This window comes from Rhagoletis pomonella, unplaced genomic scaffold, assembly GCF_013731165.1.
Source record: "Rhagoletis pomonella isolate Grant_MI unplaced genomic scaffold, Rhpom_1.0 Rhpom_scaffold_00008, whole genome shotgun sequence".
Lineage (NCBI taxonomy): Eukaryota > Metazoa > Arthropoda > Insecta > Diptera > Tephritidae > Rhagoletis > Rhagoletis pomonella.
Window position 1 is genome coordinate 21,100,674 of NW_023458562.1, and position 18,892 is coordinate 21,119,565.

The 18,892-nt window shown below is 38.6% G+C and overlaps 1 protein-coding gene and 1 long non-coding RNA gene across 3 annotated transcripts in view; one reads left to right on the forward strand and one right to left on the reverse strand.

Annotated features, from left to right (window-relative positions):
* Window positions 1-18,892, reverse strand: part of LOC118744382 (lysophosphatidylserine lipase ABHD12) — a 58,867-nt gene that overhangs the window by 13,511 nt on the left and 26,464 nt on the right. The window lies entirely within an intron of this gene.
* Window positions 5,959-6,503, forward strand: LOC118744386. The gene is made up of 3 exons (XR_004993532.1): window positions 5,959-6,031; window positions 6,084-6,191; window positions 6,286-6,503. It is a non-coding gene; the product is annotated as an uncharacterized LOC118744386 (long non-coding RNA).

An 18,892-nucleotide genomic window follows, 5' to 3' on the forward strand; every position in this document is an offset into this window, starting at 1 on the left:
TCCTGCCGGTATGAAGCGAACTGCAGCAGCAGTGATAGCCCTGCGGAACTTACGTTCACCGAGATGGACGTCGGTTGGTGTGGGGAGCGCTGCGAAGGTGTTTTCGGTAAACTCCGCGTAACCTTTCCAATCAGCTTTAGAAAAGTTGATATAGGTCCGGTGTTTGGCGGAGGCAAAGTCGGTTGGTTTATCAATCGAGATGACTATGGGTAGATGGTCTGATGCTAGAGTCAGCATAGGTCGCCACGTTATGCTGTTTATCAGACCAGCGCTGACTATTGTGATGTCTGGCGAGCTACTGCAGTTACCCATAATCCTGGTGGGTGCGTCGTCGTTCATTGTGCAGAATGTCGAATCGTCTATCTGCTCAGCCAAGTCTGTTCCCCTACGATCGTTTGACAGGCTTGAGTGCCAAAGATCGTGGTGCGCATTAAAGTCACCTACTACCATACGGTTTTCACCTCTGAGGAGCGCACCTATATCAGGGTGATATCTTGCCGGGCAGCAGGTGACAGGGGGTATGTATATGTTAAATATTTCGAGCTCGACATCGCCTGACCGGATAGCGATGCCCTGACATTCTAGGGTGGTATCCCTGCGGTCGATGTCTGCTTCGATAAGACGATACTGCACGGTGTGGTGCGTGATGAACGCTAAGCCACCACCATTATCTCGCTCGCGATCTCGACGGTGCACGTTGTACCCGGCGCAATTCAACAAAGTTGAATTGCTGTGCAACTTCGTCTCTTGGACCGCAGCTATTAATATACCATGCCGACACATGAAGGCGGTTATCTCCTCAATCTTGCTCTGTAGCCCGTTACAGTTGAATTGAAGGAGCTTCATGTGGTTCGGGAGACGTGTCGTGATGTGGGGTGTAAGTGAGGTGTATGTTCTTGCCGTCGTTAGCTGTGTGTGCTGCTGAGGTGATTGCCGCCCTGTGGGGGTGGTGGGGGGCGTCGCAATTGAAGTCTGCGACCGAGCAGCGCAACACGGGCCCTCGAAGTTCCCCGTCCAATCTCGCGTGGTACGCAGACCTGAACATGCCCTAAAGTGGCAACAGCCAAGGCAAGTGTTGCACTTGACTCATGTCACATTACGGAATATTCTGGTCTGACATACCGTGCAGATTGTAGGGGGAACCAGGAGCTGTTGGCGGCGGCGAGTGGGTGGTGGTGCGGTTGAGTGTGTTATGTGGTCTGTGGTGGCTGTGGTACGGTCTGTGGTGTTATTATGTTGTCGTGTTGTGGTGACTGTGAGTGGCTGCTGTGTGAGTGTGTGGGGCTGCTCGGGCGGACTATGGTTAGCCGTGGAGGCTGCTCTATTTGAGCAACAGGGGGCCACGTACGACGTGGTCCACTGCCTGTGTGTCCGTAGTCCCGAGCAGACCCTGAGGTGACTCCACCCCTCGCAGGCATTACACTTGACTGAGGTGGAGTTGTGGTGTAATCGTCTTCGGCATACACAGCAGGTGTATATTTCTGGCCCAGGGTTTGACTCGTACTCGCCCTGAGTAGGAGAATGCGTAGTGCATGTTGCCCTATGGACGGACAACTTCTGAGATACTTCGCCGACCTAAACGGGGTTAGATCGCCGAAACAACAGCCCTTGGTCGGGTGAAACCCGAGTCATTCCGGTACGTAGAACCGGCTGTCGTGGGAACTCATTTCCTCTTAAGTTTTGGTTTCATCGAAAAGCGGTGCCGTAATATTACGACCGTATCATACCGAACGATATTCTTAACGATATTCTAACCGCTACAAATATGACGTTGCCAAAAAACGTTGATAAATAGTTATACATCGTCACTGTTGCCGTCAAAAATATTACGGTACCGTCAAATTACATTACGGTGTGTATTGCCATCATCTTAGTTGACATCTTGCAATATTTACATGGCAACGTTTTTGGCAACGTAGAGTTGCGACCGCTTTTTTATGTTACCGCTTTCGAGGAAACCAAAGCTTTAGAAGCTCTACAGTGCAAACCAGCTCCAGAGAACATATAGTACTGAGAAGGTGCAAATTACTCTGCGGAAATCGTGTAGTATGGAATTTAACATTTTTGCTATTTCATACTGGGAAATTTATCAGAGGCATTTGGAACGCAAAATTCAGACAGATTTGTTCGCTGTTAATGCCTTGCTTACAGCTTCCTAACAGCCCTAACGTTGCGTTTACATAAGACAATTTGAGACAAGACAATTGAGAATCTACTATATATTTGTGGAAGTATGTATGTATGTATGTGCCAGGTTGCAGCATAAACGGATGGACAGAATCGAATAAAATTTTGGCAGAGTATTGCCATGACACCTGGGCTTATAATAGGAAGAAAAAATTGGGATTCGATAAGGGGGTGTGGCACCTCCCATAGCCGTGAAATTTTTATCAGCAATAACTTCGGAACGATAAGCCCCACGAACTTGAAATTCGGTATACAGGCATAGCTATGGTAGGTGCTTATAAAAATGAGTTCGTAAATGGGGGCGTGGCACATCCCGTAGACGTGGAATTTTTAATCAGCTATAACTTCGACACCATAAGTCACATGAACGTGAAATTTGGTATGCATGCACAGCTACGGTAGGTGCTTATAGTAAGGTATATATAAATGAGTTTGTAAAAGGGGGCGTGACACATCCCATAGGCGTGGAATTCTTTATCAGCTATTACTTCGACACCATAGGTCACATGAACTTGAAATTTGGTATGCAGACATATCTATGGTAGGCGCTGATAGTAAGGTATATACATATAAATACATGTTTGTAATAGGCGACGTGGCACATCCCATAGCCGCGAAATTTTTTATCAGCTATAACTTGGGAACCATAAGCCCCACGAACTTCAAACTTGGTATGCAGGCACCGCTACGGTAGGTGCTTATAAGTGAGTTTGTAAAAGGGGGCGTGGCACATCCCATAGGAGTGAAATTTGTTATCAGCTATAAATTCGAAAGCATAAGTCACATGAACTTTAAATTTGGTATGCAGACATATCCGTGGTAGGAGTTTATAGTTAGGCATATATAAATGGGTTTGTAAAAGGTCACATCCCATAGGCGTGGAAATTTTAACCAGCCATAAATTGGGAACCATAAGTCACATGAACCTGAAATTTGGTATGCAGACATACCCACTGGGAAAATAGGTAAGCACCTTGCGAGGTAAGCCATGTTTTCTTTCAGTTTTTAGTACCAAAATTGTCATCATGGCCAATGCCATCTACTAGTAAAGGGCAAAATGAACACCTCCGAAGACACATTACGTTGTCAGTTGCAAAATAACGTGCAGCCGAAGTTATTTCCAAGCACCGAACTACTCCGAGCAACTGCTCTGCATTACACGTAACTTACTTTGTATAGCGGCTCAGAAGTATGTCTGATACCAAATGTACATTCTAAATTCCTACTTACATAAGGCGGCCATGCCTTTGTAAAAGTAAGGGACGTTCGGCAGGGAAATGGTAATGACTGCCAGGTGAAGAGTAAGTTGCTAATAAGGTATTATTACGTGCTCCTAATTCCCACTGGGTATATATGGGAGGTGTTAAGAATAAAGTTTATATAAATGTGTTTGTAAAACTGGGATAAATATGTATTCAACTATTAGACCGCTCTGATATTAAAAAACTGGGGTTTTTTTTTTGAAACCTTATATTATAGTAGTTGAAGAAAATAATTTTCCTCCTCTAATTTGTGCTGAACAGAATATTTGTATTACTGTTATATATTTTGATTTGTTTACCCCGGACGACGTCGGGTGCTCTGCTAGTATGTATTAGTTGTCAAATTAGGCGTCCAGACAATTATTAAGACAATACATTTTTCAGCAAGCGCCATTAGCGTCGTTTGGCGTGAATTTCATATTATTTACTAAAATATCCAAACACAAATCACTTTTTCCTGATTCTGCGATTTTGTGCAATTTTGTCCTGCCTCTTTTTCTCAAATTAACCAAGACTAGGGATGCAAACGATGCATCGATATTTTTGAAACATCGATAATATGGGTTCAAAATTCGATGTTTGCCATCGATGTTTACAATTTCCCAAAATCGCAAAATTGGCGATACATCAGTTTCAGCGATGTTTTAACATCGATTTATGCTCCTAAAATTTTTTTTACTGGCCATTAATTTTATTAGCTATTCTTTCGATATTAAAAATGCTTACTTAGTCATTAAAAATGGACCAGGATCCCGTTGAAATTTCAACGAAATCGGGCCTTGGAACTTTAGCCTCTGCGAACTAACGAAGGCAGGCATTTTTATTCTGTTTAAAGGAAGGGTAAAGGAATGGTAAATAAATAAAGGGAAATACATCCATATGTAAGTCTTTTTCTAATTGAATTATTACAAAGAGTTGGAATTTAAAAGTATTAAATTTTTCTTTTAATGTGACTACAACCTAACAAATTTTGAAACATCGGAAACCATCGATATATCGATGTTTTTCTGGCGAAGTATTTTAGCATCGATGTTTATTTTTCCGATGCATCGAAACATCGATTTAACGATGTTACTCCCCAAAACTTGCATCCCTAGCCAAGGCGTGACCGAATTGTCCAATTTACTGTCTTCGAAAGATCATAGACAGTTATACGGCTTCTCACGGCACCCCAATTACGTACATAGTTCGCTCTCTTATTCGTAATTTGCACGCCAATTACCCTTCGAATTACGTAATTCGCCATATAAAATTTTGAAAGCGAATTACCTCATTTGTTTGTAATTAAGGGGGTCAATTTTCGTTCTGTGAAATGGTGAAAGGAAAACTATTTTCACGTTTTCACTGCATTTTCGATTCGCGTTCAGTGAAAATATGAAAAGAAACGTCAAAATGTTTTCACATGGAAAAAATGAAACGAAACGAAATTTTCACTTTTTCACAACCCTGGCGATTCTCGTTCTATGGGCCTGTGCCAATTGATAGAAAAGTTCTGTGGATAGTAAATTTTTGACAGCTATGAGGTGAATAAAAATGTTTGATACGGCAGGGCTAGTGAAAAATTTGACAGCAAGCATTATCAAGAAGAAGAACGAACAACGCACGTATACACATAAATTAAAGAAAACAAAAGCGAGTGGAAATAAAAGAACATGGTCCCGCCGACTAAAAAAAATAAAGAAAAGCTATATAACTTGTAAGATTTAATTTCAGATTTACATATGAAAAGGCGTTATGTGTTTTTTTAATTAAAAATACTATTTTACAGGGAGCAGTTCAGAACGCAGAATCCTTCTGGAAAAGCGCATTGACAAGGATGTTTGGTTCAGTTCAAAGAACGCCAACAGCAACGAAGGCTGGAAGTGAGTAAGAACAATATAAATAATTTGAAGACTTTATTAAGCAAATGACTTCGTACTCCACTGACCATCCGTGGCGCTTTTTGGGAATGTGAGTTACAATTTTTCGAAACGAAGCAGAGGACAACCTAAGATACATTTTTGTAGTCTTGTTATCGCCGTTCATAATGCTGCTTAGTATTTTGGAATAAACGTCTTGTTGCATGTACATAATACCCTAAAACGACATATGTTTTTATTGGAAATAATTGTACACGGTTTTAAACATTTTTGTGAACACACTTACCAGACGGTTTTGACGTGTTTTTATTTCTAATATTACTGCTAAAAGGTCTAATAAATGCATGGATTTCAGTTCCAGAAGAATTGAAATCATCAAAGGCAAATATTTTTATATAATTGCTGCATTTTATAAATTGCAAACTCGATAGTCTTCTTGTGCATCAAAGCAACTGTCAAAAATTTCCAGCAGTAAAAAGTTACGAATTGGCACAGCAGAAATGTAAAATTTTCTCACCATAGTAAAAAGTTTTTCCACCATAGAACTTTTCTATCAATTGGCACAGGCCCTATGAAACAGAGCAACCAACTGTCAAAAACTTTTCAAATGTTAAAAAAAATTATTCACAGCCTATTTATACGTGACAACAAGATGGAGAAGGTACCAAGAGGTACTAAGGTACTAAACTATTTGGACGACAATGTAGACATTACAAACGATAAGTATGCAGCCTTTTCAATATAAAAAACGAATATCAATTATTTATAATTATAGATTTGTTGCGGCAGATGGTGCCAAATTTCGTGAAGAAAAGTGGAAAGAACTGGCGGTGAGCCTTAATGGTCTTGGTGGCACTCAAAAGGATGGTGCAAAATGAAAGAAGTATTGGAGCGATTTAAAGTATAATAACTTTTCTTGATTTGACTATTTCTTTTTTAATGTTTTGTTTTAATATCTACAAACTAAATACTCGCAGAAAATATAGTGCGATAAGGCAGGCAGAGCAGAGAAGCGGCATAAATGGTTTCAGCCGGGCCAAAGCATTGTCAACGCTGGAATTTCTTGCATTTTCCAGTTCTGCATGAAATTAAAAAAATGAATTCTTGTGGTTTCTGCTGCCGAATGACCATATTTTTATAGAAAAATAAGAAAAATGTGGCATGGAAAGTATAAATAAATAAAAACGTCGAAACGTCAAGGTATGCATATTTTTAACGCTGACTGTACATACATATATATATATATATATATAAATTCGTAGCCAACTGTGATCTACAGAAGAAAAATCAATTATAGCGAGTGTCCTACCAGCGTATGCACTGTGATCGAAAAAACGCTGTAGTGTAAACAAAAAAAGAGTTGAACAACATTTTTTTTCTCCCAATTTAGAGCGAGCGACTGCTAACGACAATTTATTTTGTCCGAATAAAATCGGAGCCCCAGAAGTAAAAAAAAAAAATTATGTACAAATTTACTAATAAGTATATATAAAAATAAAAACATTCAAAAAGGAATACAGGTTTTATATCGTCAGACAATTTTTAAAGTTTGAGTTTTAGTAAAAGTCTGCATAAAAAAATAATTGCATATAACTTGCATACTATTTGCATTAGAGTCAACACACAGTATCATATTGCAATAATACCTATCTTAAATTAATAAAATAATCGATGGTTAAATATTTTAAATTTTGAGGGTCCCACTTGAGAATATATTACTCAGTACGATTACTACTTTTGGCCGCTGCTTATATGGAGACGTCCCACTGTGCGACACCGCAAACATTTTCGCATGCCCTTAAAGGCCCTACACACGGATCGATTTATTGGCCAACCAGTTGGCCAACCGCTAGAAGTTGGTGGTAAATAAGCCGTGTGTAGACAAGTTGGCAAACCTTTGTCAAGTTGTTCGTCAGATTGGTCAACTTGTTGCTCTGTGTGTAGACAAGTTGGCAACCTAAAATGCGATTTCATTTTGTTAAAGGCGCATCAACGTTAACATGTGTTTTTCAGTTCGTTTCGCTAGTGAAAATACGTATAATTTGCGCAAAGGGGGCGGTAGCAACAATAAATACATACAAATGAGAAGCATTCATGGCATAGCTTAAAAGTTTACCAGTGCTATTGTGTTGTTCACAGTTCAAATATTCTCACTCAAATGAAATTGGCCAACTAGTTGGTGCGTTTGTAGGGAATTTCGTTAAGTAGGTTGGTCAACTGGTTGGCCGATAAATCAATGCGTGTGTAGGGTGTTTACCTACGCCATCTATCTGTCACCCGAAGCGCTGTGGACATCACCGATCGTGGCCGCTCGCTTACTGGGCCAAAGGTCGGAGGAGTTAGATGGGAAAGATGAATAAACAACTAACTGCTGCTACAACAACAACATAAACGATTTGTAAAATATGGTGTGTATTTTTCGTCTATGGGAGTGACTTACAGTTTTACGCCGCCTCTGTACGGCAAATGGATTTTATGAGAAGCTTTTTACTTTGTTTATAATTTAGATGTTGCTGGGACTAGGGATCGAACCTAGGTGCTATGAAGCGGTAGTACGCACCTCTAACCACTCGGTCAAAGCGGCAGCCTAAAATATATTAAAAAATAGTATTTCAGAAGTCAAAAAAAGGTAGAGAACAGCGTAGAAGGTATAACGATCCCAAATTTCGAGGCCAGGAAATAAAATAAAAGGTTAGAAATAGCTTGAAAAAGACTCAACTAGCAGCTCTGGCCATCAGTCCGGTCTTCATAATTTATGTATTCATCAGACCAAGGCACGTTCTATTAATGAGCCTTGCATCAGACCGAATTGCGTTTAACAGCTGGTACATCCACCTGATTAGCTTGTTGTAAAGAGGTTTTTGGGTGTGATGCTGGGGAGTGATCCTTGACCAGATATAAATCTGGGTAGACTCGACTGTCGTGGGAATGGTCTGATCAGCTATTCGCCGCCGGCTTTGGAAAGTTCAGACAGTATTTCATGGATCCCAAGGGCTTTGTTGATCTTAAGTCTTGCTGTGTTATCGTTAGTCCAGCTAAGCCACGTGAGCATTGTCCCTAAACATGGATCTGGGTTCCTATTCATCAAACGCGCGCCTGCTGCCCCTATTAAATATGCTCAGGTGTACTCTGACACATTATCCCCGGTCGTGCAGCCATTTGATTGACGGAACGGAATGACCCAGCCAAAGACTGCAACATCAGGATCATTCCCCAAAAACTCTTTGTGGAATTTGTATGCTGTTGCAACAACACACATAAGTATGTATTTATACTTAAAACTAAAGTACAGGTTCTAGCTCTTGCTTCTACAGTTTTTTTTTTTCGAGTACGTCAGTGCGATCAGTGATGGCAATTCACACTGCTGTAGACGGTAGCCAAAAGTTTCTCATAGAATATAGCAAACCAACAAAAAATGAAAAAAAAAATCGACACAAGAAACGATCATCAAATCTGGATCATTTTTTCAATACCAGTTGTGCGAATCTAAAACCTTTTGTGTATCGGTCGAAATAGTCGGACTGTTGTGATTCTATGTACATACATATATATGAATGTATTTGTGTAGATCTGTGACACAAAACCGTTGCAATGCAAACTAAAATATCTTTGACATACAATAACTCAAAAATCGAATCGAGGTCAGCGTTTAGCAGCGTTCGGCAAGCGGTTATAAGTAACATTAATGGCGTTGAAGAGCTGTCGATTTTAACAACGGAAAATAAATACTTTAAAAAATTGCATAATTAAAGAATTGTGACTTTTTTTGTTGTGACCACGTGCAGATGTTGCATATTCATATACATATGTAAGTACATATACTTATGTATGTATGTACATATATACCGACTATACTAATATTTGTTCAGCACGGTGCAGACGAATATAGTAAATACCCTGCAGTGAACAGTTCAACTAGTATGCAAAAATTCCAGTTCATGAACTATTATTTAAGGACGGAAGCCATACTAGTACGTTGTGAACTACAGTTATACCAGTTCCTCGTTGCAAAAATTAAACTAGTTGGTAGAAATTCTACTTAGAAAACTGGTATTCGTATTCAATGGGGAATTCATACCAGTTCTTATGGACTATAAATATACCAGTTCTCCGCAGTGAAATGCCAAACCAGCCTGTAAAAATACCAGTTCATTAACTAGTCCGTGCTCAAGCGACGCCCTACTATTTCGACGATTTCGAACAACTTATGCGATCAGCGATATCTGTCTTTGAATTGATTATTTCGATTTAAACATACTAAATTAAAAATTGTAAATTTCATTTCATTTGGAAAAAACCTAAATACTCAAATACCATAAAAAATTAAATGAAATATTTTTTTTCTTTTTACAAGAATGCAAATTAAAAATTAACAACAAGAAAACAAAAAATACATTAAAAATATAAAATAAAAATTCTTTGTTGGAACTCGGATCTCGTCTTGTGTATTCGTCCATGTAAAATCTGTCAAACGAAAACCAGTTTTCGCTGAAAACTACTTGAAAACTCATGTTCCACTCATTCCAAACGGTGTCTTCATTAGTTTTTTTTCGATTATTTATCATCCATAACGGCATAACACTATTTCAGATTGATTGTTAATTGGCTGGGCAAAGTAGAAGTAAGAATAAAAGTTAAAGGTTGTAAATGAAAAGAAAATGAAGAAAAAGTGTTGTGGTTCTGTTTTTGTGTAGCAAACCTGTAATATAAAAAGATGAAAGAAATGTCAGCGAAAACACTAACAACCGGTGTGAACAGTCTTCAGCCCATAATCCCAAAGCTCGTTTTCAAAGTGTTTTCGTTGTCGGTCAGAACATGGTATTACGCGGGGCATGAATTGGCAGTCTATCCCGTCAACTGGTATGATGCTACTAGTATTTCTACTGATGGAGTGCTGATGCAGGAGCGGACATCTCCTATGACATCACCATGTTAAAAAAACCAGTCGCTAACCTTGAAAAAGGACTCAATGTGAACTAGTTGGGCTAAAAGGTAAACTGGTGGAATTCTAGTTCACAACTAGTAGCTTTGCCTGTAGGGTACTTTTAAAATTGCAGTGATGGATAACGAAATTTGTTATATGCATACAGTGATGGTATCTTAATACCTAAACTAAATCAATATTCAATCATAATTGGCCTGCTATTTAGAATTTTACACTACTTATAGTCGGGTGGAGGTACATCGCCTCGGTCATCCTCAATTGCCATTCAGCGGGGTGGAGAAGTGTTCGCTCCAAGTCGAGTACTTCCTTCTAGAGCTCACTATATCTTTATTATTTCCAGCTTTAACCTTAGAAAATGGAAAACCCAACAAAGTCTAAGTGGTAGAAGTTATAGCTGCTATTTGGGAGATCACTACATCTCCTCATCAAACTTCTTTTTCTAGACGTCAGTAAGAATCGAACCCACATCATCGACGTGCAGAGTCTGCACGTTAACCGCTGATTCGCCGCTATTTCAACTTGACAGCGGTTACAGCGCTAAATAAGAAGAAGAATTAAAATTACATATCGTAGTTTTAGGCAGGCTCAGCCTTAACTACTTTGTTTCTGCAGCTTCGTGTGACATTCCTCGGCGTACTCATTCGGTCACATGAGTCCACTACTTGCCTACATGCATATATCGGTTTATTGAAGACTGCTCTCAGACAGCAGCCGTGATAGACGAGTCGCGAAAACGCTGGCCGCCCGATGGGATTGCAGCTTTCGAACGTCGAACCTTCCTTGTGTTGCTAATTGTGCATTTTTGGCTGCACGGAGGCGTGTCATATTATAAATTTTCAATGCTTTATTTGGTGGGTACTTAACCCAGTATATAACCAATAATTCTTCTTCTGGAATGGTGCTGTAACCGCCTAAGCGATTTTGACCAAGTCCAATAAATCACGCCAGGCGTATTTTTTTAATTTAATTTAATTTATTTATTTAGTTTCATTATTTTAGGGTTTTTATTGTAATTTTTAAACTTAATTAAAAAAATATATTTCTTTTTTTTTTTATGGCACAAGTGGCTTCGAACCTGCGATCTCAGAACCAGAACCAGTAGGCTTCACGTGACGCCACAGCTGACATTTTTAAGAAAACCAATTAATTGCATTTTATTTTTGGCTTTGGCTATTCAATGGCAGATGACGCTGAATGCTTAAGTTCTTCGAAATTGTCCAACTGCTAGGCACATACTAGTTAATGAACTAGTATTTTTCCTAATTGGTTTGGCTTTTCACTGCAGGGTATGTGCCAACATATGTATACATATATATGTACTTTATCAGAAAGCTGCATAGTCTCGTTGCTGTGGCGACGTCTTCGTTTGTTTTCAAACGTACCATTTACTTTTGCAATATCGCCAGCATACAACTTGTCGAATGCCTTTTTGTACAATTTATTTCTCAGCTACACCGTCTAGCCGCATCGCGCCTAGTTCTTGGGAAAATCGCGCAAAGTTCAACATCAGCACGATTTATCGTTTTCCTTCTTCGATGCTTGCAAGTTTTCCCAATGCGTTCGTTTTGGATGGTTATTTCTTTTATGTTTATTTTGTAGTTGCTGTTCCTTGAAAGCGCCCTTGCCAAACGTGTCAATGGAATCTTCCCATTAGTAAATTGAAATTTTGATTTTGATTCATCCATAAAAAAAGGTACTTAAAAGGCGATCGTTTAGCTGATATAATAAGTATGTACATACAGACATATCTATGTATATATGTATAAGTATATTAAACACAATAAAAACTAATATTAAGACGATTGCCAGCTTTGACAGTTTTAGGTCGAACTCCTTACTTTCCAGAAACCTACAGGCGACTACCAAAGGCGGCATTCCAGCGAGTTTTTTCAAAGCAAAAAAGTTCTCGATATTTGCCATTGCCTGCCACGATTAGCCGCGTTGTCCATATTATGCAAACATAATAATATATTCAATGAACGCTTCTTGCAAATTGCTTGCAAAGGTGTCGAAATAGTTTCTTTTCCTTGTACATACTTCACAGAACTCGGGTACCGCAACAACAGGCCCAAACAGCGAACAATCAACGATAAACGGTCAATAATAGGCGCCATATAAATGCGTTATGCATATAAATGTTTTGACTTCGTTCCAACAATTAGACTGCAGTTACAAGTACAACGTGAGCGCTGAAAAAAAGGCAGACGCTTTGTGTCTGCCGGACTTGGTGTCATTTTTATGCACTGCCATTTGGGTGCACAACGAGCATACAAATCAAAGGACTTAAGGCGCGAACTTGTTGGCAATTGGATTACACTAGACGACAAATTTTGCCGTAATCGCGTTAACCTAAGAAAAAATATGTTTTCTAAGCTAATTTTGGATCGTTCAACACGAAAACAATACCCATTATTTTTTTCAAAGAAGCGTTTTCGAGATTTTTTCGAAAAACGTGTTTTTTGGTAACTTTCGCAGTTATTTGTCAGTATCTTTTGAAAAAATCATCTAATCGACGCAAGCGAACTACCGTTCGAAAGGTATTGATGCTTGATTGATTTTTACTAGCGACCAAAATCGAAAAAAGTGAAATTTTTTATCATTTTTGAAAATTACACATTTTTAGATGCTTATTTTTTTATTACAAAAATTTTGTTTACATTTTTTTTTCAAATTTGAGTTAGTTTTATACATATATCTTTAGAAGTTAAAAATTATTTCTTTTCCAGGAGCCCGCATGTCATTGAAAATGCATTTTCTGCTTAGCTATTTCAACGCTTTTCCTTTGAATTTGGGGGCAGAGAGCGATGAGCAAGACGAAAGATTCCATCAGGACATCGCAGCATTCGAAAAACGATATGAAGGCTTTCGGCACGAAGACATGATGGGTGACTACTGCTGGATGCAAGTTCGGGAAGACTCTACCCAACACAAACGAAAAATTTCAAAGGGAAAAGCTTATTTTCGACCAAAAGCGTGATTGTGTAAAAAATGCAAAGTTAAAATTTTTACTCAGTGCTCCATAACATCTACATTTCTTATCCAATTTGGATGATCTTAGACTCAAAATTTCCTGTAATGACTAAGCTTTTATTAAAGTTAAAAAATAAATATTAAAAAACAATTTTTTTTTTTCATCAAAAATAAGAAACTAAAAATGTGTTATTTTAAAAATTGATTGAAAATTTCACTTTTTTCGACTTTGGTCACTAGTAAAACAAATAATTTTTATACAAATCTGCACAAGTTATATCTTTTTGTAAAGGGCACATCACTACCTTTCGAACGGTAGGTTGATTGCGTCGATTACGAATAACTGCGAAAAGTACCAAAAAACACGTTTTTCGGAAAAATCTCGATAACGCTTCTTACGCTTAGCCTAGAAAATACTTTTTTACAAAGGTTAATTTTTCGTGTAAACTAGTGTTATACGAACTACATAAATACCTACACCTGTATGTATGTACATACTCGTACGAACATGTGTAGCAACCCTTCAAACTATTTTTTCAAGAGTATTCTGAATTGTAGGAGAAATTTTGAAGAATTCCGATTTTTTGCCGAATTTTCTAAAATGAAATAAACAGTGCCACACTTCGATGTGTTTTACGAAATTTCGGTAAAACAATGAAAATAATGCTGCGATATGAAGAATTTCTTGCAGAATTTTTTCAGCATTATCTTTATTTTTCGTACAGAAATTTCTTTACGAGTTCGCGTGAACCACTTCATATATGTAATTTTCTTTGAAGATTCGTAAAAAAAAGCGTTACAGAAATGAGATGCTCCTAAAGATTTCGTTAAGATTTCGGGAGCTTTGGTTTGCAGGGAAAAAGGAAAATGGAGCTGAAAAAGGAGTAAGGGGATTTTGAATAATTTTATGGAAATATCAAATTATAACAAAATTTTTTACATCAATGGATTCTAGGCTTTACTGGTGCATGTAAATAAGCATAAGAGTGTAAGTCGCTCTACTCGTAGGCCAAATTGGAGGAGAAGGATGTTCGCGCCAATATGGATATCTGTAGTAGTTACACACATTTGCAAGTATACATACTTTTTAATTTGGTACACGTACGAAAGAATTTCTCATAACTACATGTATATTTGAGCGAAAATCACTTAGGCGTTTAATGCGCTCAATCGATTTTCCAATCTTTTTAGCTCACTTTCCTATTTTGTAGGTATGCACCGTTTTTATGCTTTTTAAGTCTACTTATAGATTGCTATCAGCATCTTTATTCGCAGTTCACGCGAGCAAAAAGTACAAATACACACACATACAGACATACATATTTTTGTACCTATATTTGCCAATTCGACCAGTCCGAACTGCGAATGAATAAACAATAACTCCACTGACATCAATACAAATGCAAAATATAGAGCGTGGGAAATTCACACATTCGATGCTCTCAACTCCCAAGCAATGCAGATAACGTCGTCTTCGGCGTTGTCGTTGTTGGCGTAGTCGTCGTTGTCATCGTCGTCGTCGTTGTCGTTGTCGTTCAACAGTGGTAACGACGACAATTTCAATTAAAATTTAAATAAATTCGGCCTTTCCAATAAAAACATGTACAACACTACATAGTACATCACTACTGATTTCTGATCACTACTTGTTCTGATGGGTTAGTGGCCAAAAATGGCGATGGATGTGAATAAAATTGGAGCACGCTGCTTTCCTATGCTTTGAATGCTGCGCTGCGCTGCGCTATGGCTATGACGGCCGCAGTGAGCGCAAATGCTACCACCAAAATGGATTAGTTAGTTGGCTGTGAACGAGCGCAGGCTCGCTGGCTGGCTCATGCTGTTATGCTGCGGCCAAGGCAGATGAATGGACTCCACTAGCTGCAGCACGGCATCGATTGCGCCGTGAAGAGTGCGCCACATGCGTTTAATGCCGAATTGACAGAGACAACAAAATCGTGCAGAGCGTCTTTGGATGCATTTTGGATTTGGACGAGTGTGACAAAAATAACTGACCAGAAAAAAGTAACATGCTTTAGTTTTAAAATGAATAGAAGCAGTAAGAGAAGCTGTATACCTACATCCATACATACATACATGCTTGACTGATCAAGCATCAGTGATCAACCTGTCAACGTGAGCAAACATTTTTCGACTAACGAAGCGTGGTAAAGTGCTCGTGAGTGCGTTGGTGTTATCAAAAAATAAAATGCATATGCGTATAGTCGTATGCACATAAATAGTATATGTATGTACATATGTGTGTATGCATGTATGTATGGACATAAAAAAAACGTTGGTTGTTAATAACGAATTGAATGAAGACTACAAGCATGCCACAGTCACCAGACCAATCAGTCAATTAAATGCTAAAATTGCCAATGGATGGGAGCCGAAACTAAAACATGCTGAAATAATGGGGCTAGCTAACATAACGAGTACGAACGTGTATGTAAGCAAGCACGCAATATAGCTGTTACTTAGATATGTATTTTCAAGAGTTAATAATCTTTTAGTAGAAGAATACATTTGCATTTGTGGTTTTAAATTCCGACTTGTTTAAGAATTTAATTTAGTTAATATAAAATGGTTAAAAATACTTTATGCATACATACATATGTATGTATATTATTGCTAATAAAAAAGTGAAAAACGCTACCCTATTAGCTAATAGTCCGCACTCTACGGGCATTCACAATTCGCATTAGCATAATGTGAGAGTTAATGTTGCTCGATATGCATATCGTTTGTAGCATCATCATGCTCATAGATCACTTGCATGTACATACATACATATGTATGTATGTATGTTGTGTATGTTTGCTTGCATTATTATTGCATGTGAAAAAGTTTTCTGCAAAGGCATTCGTCAAATATACCACCCTGAACAAAATCACATACACCAATACACACTTGGCTAGTGAAGAGCGGAGCAATCACCAACCAACAGCAACAGGAACACCAATACACCCAACGTCAGCGTCTTTGTGCTTTCGTTTCGTTCGTTGTCGTACCAAATGAGGCGAGCTCAAACTTGTCGTCATTTGGCGTAGCTCCACCTTAAGCAACGGTAAAGTAATCAACCGATCAGTGGACAGCAATAACAGTGCTATAACAGCGTCGGAAGCAAAATATAAAACAACCACAACACAACACAATAACAACAACAACAACAACTACTACTACTACTACTCAATGACAACAGCTGCTGCGGGTTCTCGACTGCCGGTGGCTCAAATAAGAGACGACTAAACGGATGCTAAAGTCTATCTATGTCTGTCTACATACAGAGATGCACACATTTATGTAGTACATACATACATACTTAAGTCAGCTGAATTGTATGGAGTATTTATTATTAAAACGAAATACGAGAAAATAAAGAAGCACACTGATGGAAAAAGCTAAAAAAGAAGCGCTCCCACATGAAATTCACAGCCGACGTGCCGACAGGTAGTGTGGTGAGTTTAATTCGAATTTTCGTATTTGCCTTTGCTGTTTGCGGCGTTACGGCTGTGCGACTGTATGTTCCATCGAGGGTATGGGGAACTTGTCCGAGCGCCTCTACATCCAACAGTGATCGCTGGCGATGGTGCTTCCAACACTTCATAGCCCTGACTGCGGTGCAGGCGCATTCGAAGCATCCAGTCCGATATTTTTCTGCAAGGTAGTGTGACGTTCGCGCGCTTAGATCAACAAATACGGCAGAAGCATGTTGTGATCAACACCGGCTAATTGGAGTGTGTTGTTGTTTACTGTTTTCGTCGCGCTTTACGTACAATTCAATTGTGGTGCTCTAGAGAAGCATTTGCTAATCTCATACCGGTTGTGAACACGTGCAACAATCATAGTTAGTTATGTATTTAAAATTGGAGTTGCATTAAAAAACAAAAGTACTCGTATCGTAGCAAAAAATCAAACATCAATGAGTTAACTATCGCAGATCCAAATACAATAGGGGCGAAGTGTTTATCTTCGGTCCAAACTTTGCTTTACTAATATGCAATGTTTTTTTTAAATTAATCAATCGTTTTTGCTTTAATCTTTACTTTCCGATGCTGCAGTTTCATTCAAATTGGAATAAATATGTCTTGTATGTTATAGGAACAAAGGAAGGTTTGCACACAGGAAAGATTTGCTAAGATGTTATTTAAATACATACTACGTAACTATGCATATACTTGCACACATTTGTAAGTATGTATTTAGACGCAGATCAATAGTGTTACTTCATAGCTATATCAAAGCTATGTATATTCATCTGCATCCATTGAAACTCCGGCGGCGGCAATGTTGGCCGCGCGAAAAATCGCATAAGGAGCATTCTTTGCTAGGTGTTATTCAATGTATGCTGGAATTACAACCTTTTGCAAGAATAACAGTTTAAAGTTGGTTCCGAGCACTACATACATACGTTTCATAACGGGACTGGACTTCAATCCACAGTTGCCAAGTTTTTAACGGCATTATCTAAACGCTTTGACAATGGCCAAAAATAGGATTTGATCTAATCTCTCTCGCGGTGTAGTAGCTCTATCGTCGCCAAAATTATTATCTATTTACATAAGACTATAATAGTAGATAATATAATATTTTGGCGCTTACACTTTTTTTCTAAGTGTGCGTACTAATGTTATTACACAAAATGGAGGGACCTACAGTTCTACGCCGTCTCCGAACGAAAAATTAATTTTATTGAAAAGCCTTTTCATGGCACAAATACACTCGGATGTTTGCGACCACTATTAGAAAACAACAGCGATCGAGCCCAGGTCTTTCGGAGTGGTAGTACGCACCTCTAACCATTTAGACACAGTAGAGTAGACCTTGGTCGGTGGTTTCTTTAAATGCGTTTCAAGCATTAGTGTTAAAAGTCACTGGTTTCGGTCCCAGGACTAATCGTGTGATAGTAAGCTCTGGTCCCATAGTTCCACTAGTTAACGCCAAGTTGCCTGTTATACAAAGGTCCAAAGGACATTTGGAAAGAAAATGCCCTTGAGAACATTGACCTAAGCAAGTGATCACTTGATTTTTTTTTTTTTTTTTTTAAACCTTCAAAACGATGCGAGCATAAACGTTGAGATATTCGACCATATCGCACATTTTTTCCTTCATTATGTAAAAAACGGTGCATTGAGGAGCCGCATCATCCATCAAGCGCTCCATGCGAACCTCAAAAATTACACTTTGGATTACGAACAGGGAGCGGCCGCGACACAACAAAGTCATTTCCGTAATCTGCCATCCGCGTTTGTAACAAAGGGGTTCAACAGCGCTCATTTGCGCCCCTAGATTCGCGCGTAAATTGCCATTCGGGCATACATACAAAGTTGCATAGTTAGCACATTTTTGGCGCGCCTGTATGAAAAAATTACCCGAATGCAATCAGACAATATTTTTATGTGCATCTGTGTGTAATTGTACATACATACATACATTTATGCATATTATGTTAATAGAAAGGGTGGGGTAGCTAGTGTCACACACAAATTTTTACACCGAATTGGCATACATACTTATGTATATGAAAATGCTCTGTGATTCATGGGCGTTCCAACACGTTTGAAATTTGGATGCTGCAGATTATGCAGACGTGCATAGAAGTAATTACATACGTAGCGGTTCCCTATTAAAGTTACGATTTTATTTATATATAATAGTTAGCATTTTTA